Source organism: Asparagus officinalis, chromosome 4 (assembly GCF_001876935.1).
Source record: "Asparagus officinalis chromosome 4, Aspof.V1, whole genome shotgun sequence".
Lineage (NCBI taxonomy): Eukaryota > Viridiplantae > Streptophyta > Magnoliopsida > Asparagales > Asparagaceae > Asparagus > Asparagus officinalis.
In genome coordinates this window covers 116,474,152-116,482,483 of record NC_033797.1, presented here as the reverse complement: position 1 = coordinate 116,482,483, position 8,332 = coordinate 116,474,152, and the positions used below count along the sequence as shown (strand labels likewise).

The window sequence follows — 8,332 nt, the reverse complement described above, 5'->3', positions numbered from 1 at the left end:
TACAAATTCAAGGCAGTAGAAACAAAACTACAGGACACTTCCATCGGACAGTGAATTTTCTCATATAATCATGTCATCAAACACAGTACTAAGAAAAGTATTTTCAGAATTTGAAGCTTCACATTATAATTTTGTCGAAATCTTATTCTTATCATTCATTCTTTAAGGTGTTGAATGGGTAAATTATTTTCAAATCTTATGGTTTTTTAGGCTATTTAATATAAATAGAACATGAAATTTGGATACCTAGAACATATTTTTCAGTTGATGAGGTTGGAGTTCAGCTCCTATATGTAGGATTTTCGCAACTATAAATGTGCATACAGTGTGTGCATTATGATGCATAACAGATATAGATGAATAACAACTTCTATACATAAAATTTGGGTTAGTCGTTCTATCTTGAACTTAAGCTCTGCCATCTCACGAAAGACATTAGGAGGGATAGCGAAGGTCAGAGTGGAGGAAGTCTTCAAATAAAACTTGGTGACACCATGACCCAAGCCGCTTTCATAACCACCTTGATGCCCTCCATGTACATCATCTAAGATCATGGTCATTGCAGTAGATTTGTGTTCTCGGTCGACCCCTAATGATTTGGCCCTTTCTATCATCGAGCCTACACCACATAAAGTATTTATATATTAAGTCAACAATATTATTCTAAACATATTCAAGAAAATTATTTAAATTAGTCAAAAAAAAATAACACTTACACAATACTCTTGAGTTTGGGTGTCAATATATGTACATGAATATGTATTAGCTGCTGGATCGACAAACATCGCGTGGGTACCCAAATACTCCTTTAATGCACTTGAGATGCCACCCGATTCTTCAATATGAGCTCTCTATAATTCACCAAAATATAAATATGTATAATATATCGTACCATAAACTAAGAAATGTATTTTTTAACTCTAAGAATTAATTTTATCATTCTCTGCTTTGCCTGAACCATGCTCCTCGAGCCACCCGTGTAGGTTGCACGACCTCGCTTCTTTGACTCCTGATTATCCTTATTTTGTTTTGCCTACGCATGCACATAAATGTACCATTTACATTGCGATTCAAAAAGCACATACCAAATATTAAATCATTTGTTAACCATATACCTGCTTGCTATTAGTAGAATAAAACTTGCATAGGTCGTCCTACCATTTTTTATCGATCTCTGAGAACACCTCTTCCTTGGAAAGTTCATCTCACACCTCGATGTATAGCACGAAGGTTGAGAGGACAATAAGGATCTATAGGCAGAAACTCATAATCTTCCTACATATTTAAAAAAAATGTATTAAACTCTTTACATGGATTCTTGTACAAATACCTAAAGAGTCTAGTTCTTAAACTCTTTGGCCCTGAAAGCCTCAAAGAGTGACTAATAAGCATCGTTGAGAAGTCTGCTAGCATGAGTATAAGTTCGTGATCAGGACTTTCAAGCATTGAACTCAAAGATGACATATCAACTATATACGTGTTAACCTTAAACTTTATAAGTTGAGGAGTCTACTAGCATGAGTCTAAGTTTGTGGTCAGGACTTTCAAGCATCAAGCTCAAAGATGGCATATCAACTGTATACACATTAACCTTAAACTTTAAAATTGTACCTTTCGATGTGAACTTTATATTTTTGTTTTGATTTTTTTACAGATGATATTCAACCTCACGGCTAAAAAACTGACATTAGCCATGAAACTTTTAGTAGACCATCCTAAAGTCTTGGAAGAATTAACGGTTAGAAGTATTATTTTACCTAATATATATTAGACTTGGACGCATGCTTGTATGTACTGACTCTATTTTTCTATTTACTCCTACCCCTTTCCCTGGGGAGAGATAGTGATGATCTCGCTAGCGCTTTGACGCTCGTTGTTTTCCCCTCTTTTCAGGCAGAGAGTCCGACGCACGGAGAGTCACAGGTTGATGGTGTTGACCCTATAGTTTTGATGATGATTTGTCAAACAATTTATCGCTAATATATTCTCTAGTTTTGTTTTTATGTTTCTCTTTACAGGTATTTCAACACACGACAATCAAGCGTTAAAGATTCAAGTTCATATGTGTGGAGTTACCTAGGTATAAGAGTAGTTTACTTACATATATTGTATGTTTATATTTAAGCTCAATATATGTACACTTAACACGATTTTTGACGTTTTCTATCATATAAAAGATTTTTTGTCAAACGTTGTTACAATATCTTTTATTTCATGTTTACAGTTCATTCATACTTTATTATATACATATAATATATGCATGATATATATATATATATATACATGTTTATAAGTCGTATCAAAATTTTCATAGTCATAAAATACAGGTTTTACGAACACTTTTAAAAAACAGTGTGTTTTTGCAAACAAAAAATTATTTTTCCAAAAATTTCTTTTCTAACATGTTCATTTTATCATTTAGAAACTTTTTCCAAAGTTTTATTATTTTTGGAATTGATTTGCTATTTTTAAAGTATTTTCAAAATCGGCCCAAATACAGGTTTCGGACTATGTTTGTTTGCGGTCGACCGTCACGGTCGATCGCCATGAATAAATTTTCTTAGTCTGCCTTTTTATTGTTCGCGGTCGACCGTGACTCATCCAGAGACCTTCGTGGTCGACCGCCGCAGTCGACCACCAGCATCAAATTTTCAAAACTCAGTGTTTTTGTGCTTCGCGGTCGACCGCCGAACTCATGATTGTATTCCAACGGCTAGTTTCTGATTTGATTCTCTGGGGGGTTTTTGGTCTTTTCAAGTTGGTTTTTGCTGAGTTCTTGAGTGGGTATAAATACCCCATTGCACTTCTATTTCAGCAACTAAGAAAACCAAGAGTTTTGTTTTGACAAGAAGTTTTAACAAAGGTTTAAGAGGTGTTTAAAGAGCTGTTAAGCTAATTTTCGTTTATCTACTTCAAGAGAAGTTTTATACAACAAGAAGTGGCCTACTACTCTTCTTGTTTATTGAGAATTTTTCTAAACTCTTCCTTATATAGCTTACTATTTTATTTTTATTTATTTAGCTATATTTATTGAGTTGTATTATTTTTATTCACTGTTATCACACACACATATTGAGCTTAATATCTTCATACTATATAATGTAGGTTGTGGGGTGTGATTTAGCGAGTGTGAGTTTCATTTGTGTTCTCATTTGTTGTTGAGAACAAATCAATGTATTTACCTTTTATTGTGAGAATCACTTGTAATATACTTGTACACCGAGAGAAGTGTGAGGCGTGAGACTGGATCAAATCTAATAAGAGTGGCGTCAATTGACGAACCTAGGGAGAGGTTGCATCCGAGCACTTGAGGAGGAGGACACGGACTAGGTTCCTATACTTAGTGTGTAAAGTATGATTGTGTAGAAGTGAGAGTTTTCAGTGATATTGTAAACCGAGTGTGTAGAAGTTCCGGCTTCCAAACCGGAATGTGATAGTGGAGATCTCCTCGAGGTGAGAAGCAGGGACGTAGGTCGTGGGGACCGAACCTCGTAAACATATCTTGTGTTTATGTTTGCTTAGCGTATATTTCTTTTGTGCTTTTTCTTATCGTTCTTATTCATATCTATCTCTTACAAGAAAAAATTGATCCATATTATTTTAATTTGTATTTAATCAGGATTAGATTAGCGTAAGACCCTAATCACCCCCCTCTAGGGTCTAACAATTGGTATCAGAGCTTGGTGCTCTTTGATTTAAGGACTAATCGTCTTGAGTTAAAGATCCAAGTTATCGTTTTTGTGCTAATCTAGTGTTGTCTTTGATTTAAGGACTAATCGTCTTGAGTTAAAGATCCAAGTTATCGTTTTTGTGCTAATCTAGTGTTGGTTGCTTTTTTGCTTCTTGCATATAATCATTATGGATATGTATAATACATCTAGTCTAGGTTATGCTATTAATGTTGCTCCTCGTTTGGATATTTCCCCTATGCTTAATGGCGTGTTAGATTCAAACTTTTTGTTCAATCTAAACAATTTGATTTATGGGAAATTATTGAGGATGCTTATATTGCTCCGATTTTGAAAAAATCCAAATGGAGTGAAAGTGATAAAAGATCGTTTAATATGAACAAGCTTTTGTTAGAATATTTGCTTAATGCTTTTCACTCTTTATTAATATGAACAAGCTTTTGTTAGAATATTTGCTTAATGCTTTTCACTCTTTATTTTCTAACAAATTTGCTCATTTTGATAGTGCTTACGCCTTATGGAAATTTATTGAAGCACATGAAGGAGACTCGGAGGCTATTCAAAAAGCGTTGGAAGATCACGCTTTAAGCTCTAAGGAAGTCTCATCTCCATGTACAATACCACTAGGTGATAACCCTAGTGAGGTATGCAATCTTGATAACGATGATATTATTACTTTTGATGAACTTGCTCTTGAGTTTGAAAAGTTACACAATTGCTATATTGATGTAAAGAGTAAGTATGTAAATATGAAATCCACTCATGAAACACTAGCCACTAAGTTTAATTTTATTACAAATAAAAATATAATTCTTAAAGAATGCAATGAAACATTGAGAATTAAAAATGCTAGTTTGCTTCATGAAAAACGTGATACGACGTTAGAAGTAGATAAGTTAAAATCTATGATGAAAAATCTTATTTATCCTACTTCTAGTAGCAATGCTTGTATGCACAATGATGAGTTGAATCAAATGAGAAAACGTGTATCCACCTTAGATTCAACACCAAACACTTGTATTGCTAATAATAAAAAGTTTATGGACTTATGTGCAAAGTTCAATGTTAATTCTTCTAAGAAACCTATTCACTATGCACATATGTATGATAAAATTCACAAATGTTCTATTTGCGGTCTTAAAGGTCATTTAGCTCAATTTTGTCATAATGCACCAAAAATTGACAAGCTTATTCATGATTGTGCATCCCATCAAGCTTCTTCATCACATACACATGTACACACACATAGTGTAAATCACAAACATGCTCATGTGTATAAGTGTGATTATTGTGGTCGTTTTGGTCATTTGGTCATGTTTTGTTTCGATTTAAAAAGAAATTCTCGTTTGTAAAATAATTACAAAGAAAAATCTATTCTTGCAAATGAACCACGTGCATTTCATTTCGGTCAATGTAAATCATTCAAACCTCTACATTGCACAAATTACAATCGTATGGATCATGTTTACAATTTTTGCTTTGATCGTATCGATGCACAAAATACGCACAAGCTGGTTCATAACCCTAGGGCCCTGGATTTAAATGATAGGGGTCATGTCCCAAATTTTAGTGGTTCCAAAATGATTTGGGTACCAAAATGATTTTTATATCAATTTTTTGTTTTTGTTTGTTTTGTTCATTTTGTTTTTTGAATAATTGGGTTTTGAGTTTTAATGATGAATTTTATTTTTTTATTAAGTTAAAATAAAATATTTTTTTCATGTTTTAATAACTAAAAACTTTATATATGTTCATATATCTTATAAAACAATTCCTATAAGTTTCAAATTGAATTTTCCCTAAAATCCAGATTTTAAAACTGACTATGCCCTTATTTTTCTCGCGGTCGACCGCCACGGTCGACCGTAAATGTTTCTAAAAATTTTTACGGTCGACCACCACGGTCGACCGCAAGAGATTCTTTAGGTTTTCTGCTCATTTTCGTTATCGGGTTTCGGTTTATTTGGTTAAATTTTTTAAACCCGTTTCACCACCACCATTGATCTTTCTCTGATCTGATCTGAGCTGCTCCTTCTTCTTCTCTAAGATCCGACCCTCTTCATCTTCCATTTCATTCGATATTTTTCCCCAAAATTAGGAAATCTCCCATGGTCGCCCGCAGCGTTTCTTCGGTCGACCGCGGCTATTCTCCACCTCTTTTGGGTAATCTCTTTCATCATCCTCCTTGTTTCATTAGGGTTTCATTGCATAATCTAGGGTTTTTTAATTCAATTTCTGTTTCACTTGCATCTATAAAACCCTAGTTATTACTATCTGTAATTATGCCTCCTAAGAAGAGATCCAAGCCTGAATCTAGTTTCTCATCTATCACTGTCTCCCATTATGAGGATTATCTTCTGTTTAAAACCCTAGTTAAGAAATATAGGGAGCTATGCAAACTGAAAATCCTGCCTACTAGATATATCAAGTATGATCAATTATCCATGTATGACACTCATACGATTCTACATGATGTTGGGTTGGCTAAACTGTTAGATGTGGAACGTAAAGTTCCTTATTACCCTTTCCTCGTTTATTTGTTTTATGCAAACTTATCTGTGTCATCTTCTGCTGATGGTCTCCAAACCATCACCACATATGTTAAAAATATTCAGAAACTTATCTGTGTCATCTTCTGCTGATGGTCTCCAAACCATCACCACATATGTTAAAAATATTCAGATTTTATTTTCTGCCGACGAGTTTGCGGGAATTCTTAAGATTCCAATAAGTGACGTTGAGCTTATGTCTATCGATCACACCGATCAGGCTGTGAACGATATCTTGTTTAAGCCCAGTTGCACTTATCCTATGAACAACAAATCACTTAATCCCACCGCTAAAATCATAGCTCGTACTGTTGCTCATAATCTCATTCCCAAAACCGGTAGCTTTGATCATTTTGCTCCTGATAAGGTTAATGTTGTGTATGCCATTTTTGCCAAAATAAAAGTGAATTGGGCAAATGTTTTTCTTAAGAACATGGCATGCAAGCATCACAAATTTCTTCCTTTTGGCGGTTTCATCACCCTCATTCTTCAACACTTCGGTGTTGCTCTCACAAATGAACCCAAAGTTGATCCGGGTAAGAAATACTTTGATAGAGTTTCTCTCTCCCGTATGCAACTTTCTGACTCCTTATCTTATCCTGCTAAGCCATCATCTTCTCGGTCTAGAGCTTCCACCTCCTCCACTTCTGATATATGTGCCCGTTTGGATCGTCTCGAGACTCAGGTCTTAACTATTCAGAGGGATGTTAGGACTCTTCTATCTTATCAGCGTCAGTCTCTTGGGATTCTGGATCCATCTTCCAGTTCTGATTCTGAGGAAGGCTCTGCTGATGGATCTGCGTCAGGCTCTGGTCGGGATCTGCTTTCGGATTTGATGATGATGGTGGTTATTGACTTTTATTGTTCGCTTTCATGCTCATGGTTATGTCTTGGTGTAATACTTGATACTTATGCTTTTATTTTATGTTTTAAATGACTCTATGTGTTATTGTGGAAAAAATTGTGTATGGTTTGTAGTATTGTGGAACAAGTAATGATTGTGGAAAACTATGTAGTATTTTGGTTTTTAAGTGATGATTTGTGATTTATTTGGTCTATATATTTCAAATGCTTATGGTTTTATATGGATGGATGTGGTTGCTTAGCTCCTATGTATGTATATGATTTTTATATATAATCTATGCAAATTGACAGTGGGTGCTTTAGCTGTATATTTGTTTATTATCTGTGCTTGTATGCAGGGGGAGCATTGCTCCTATTCATATATATATTTATTTTTTTTCCTTTTTGATGTTGTCAAAGGGGGAGAAAAACTAATGTGGTTTATATGTTTGATTCATGATATATATGGTCTATATGTTTAATTCATATTGTATGTGGTTTATCAGTATATATTTCATATCAATAAATAAATTGTTTGTCATCATCAAAAAGGGGGAGATTGTAGACCCTATAGTTTTGATGATGATTTGTCAAACAATTTATCGCTAATATATTCTCTAGTTTTGTTTTTATGTTTCTCTTTACAGGTATTTTAACACACGACAATCAAGCGTTAAAGATTCAAGTTCATATGTGTGGAGTTACCTACGTATAAGAGTAGTTTATTTACATATATTGTATGTTTATATTTAAGCTCAATATATGTACACTTAACACGATTTTTGATGTTTTCTATCATATATATGATTTTTCATCAAACGTTGTTACAATATCTTTTATTTTATGTTTACAGCTCATTCATACTTTATTATATACATATTTTATTTTATGTTTACAGCTCATTCATACTTTATTATATACATATAATATATGCATGATATATATATATATACAAGTTTATAAGTCATATCAAAATTTTCATATTCGTAAAATACAGGTTTTACAAACACTTTTCAAAAACAGTGTGTTTTTGCAAACGAAAATTACTTTTCCAAAAATTCCTTTTCTAACATGTTCATTTTATCATTTAGAAACTTTTCCCAAAGTTTTATTATTTTTAGAATTGATTTGCTATTTTTAAAGTATTTTCAAATTCGGCCCAAATACAGGTTTTAGACTGTATCTGTTTGCGGTCGACCGCCACGGTCGACCGCTATGAACAAATTTTCTTAGTCTACCTTTTTTTTATTC

The 8,332-nt window shown here is 33.7% G+C and overlaps 1 long non-coding RNA gene across 1 annotated transcript in view; it reads right to left on the bottom strand.

Annotated features, from left to right (window-relative positions):
• LOC109838017 overlaps positions 220-8,332 on the bottom strand; it is an 11,882-nt gene continuing 3,769 nt past the window's right edge. The window contains exons 3-5 of the long non-coding RNA XR_002246545.1: positions 1,116-1,275; positions 717-1,033; positions 220-619 (exon numbers count right to left, since the gene is read on the bottom strand). This is a non-coding gene — a long non-coding RNA (uncharacterized LOC109838017). The remainder of the gene's footprint in view (positions 620-716; positions 1,034-1,115; positions 1,276-8,332) is intronic.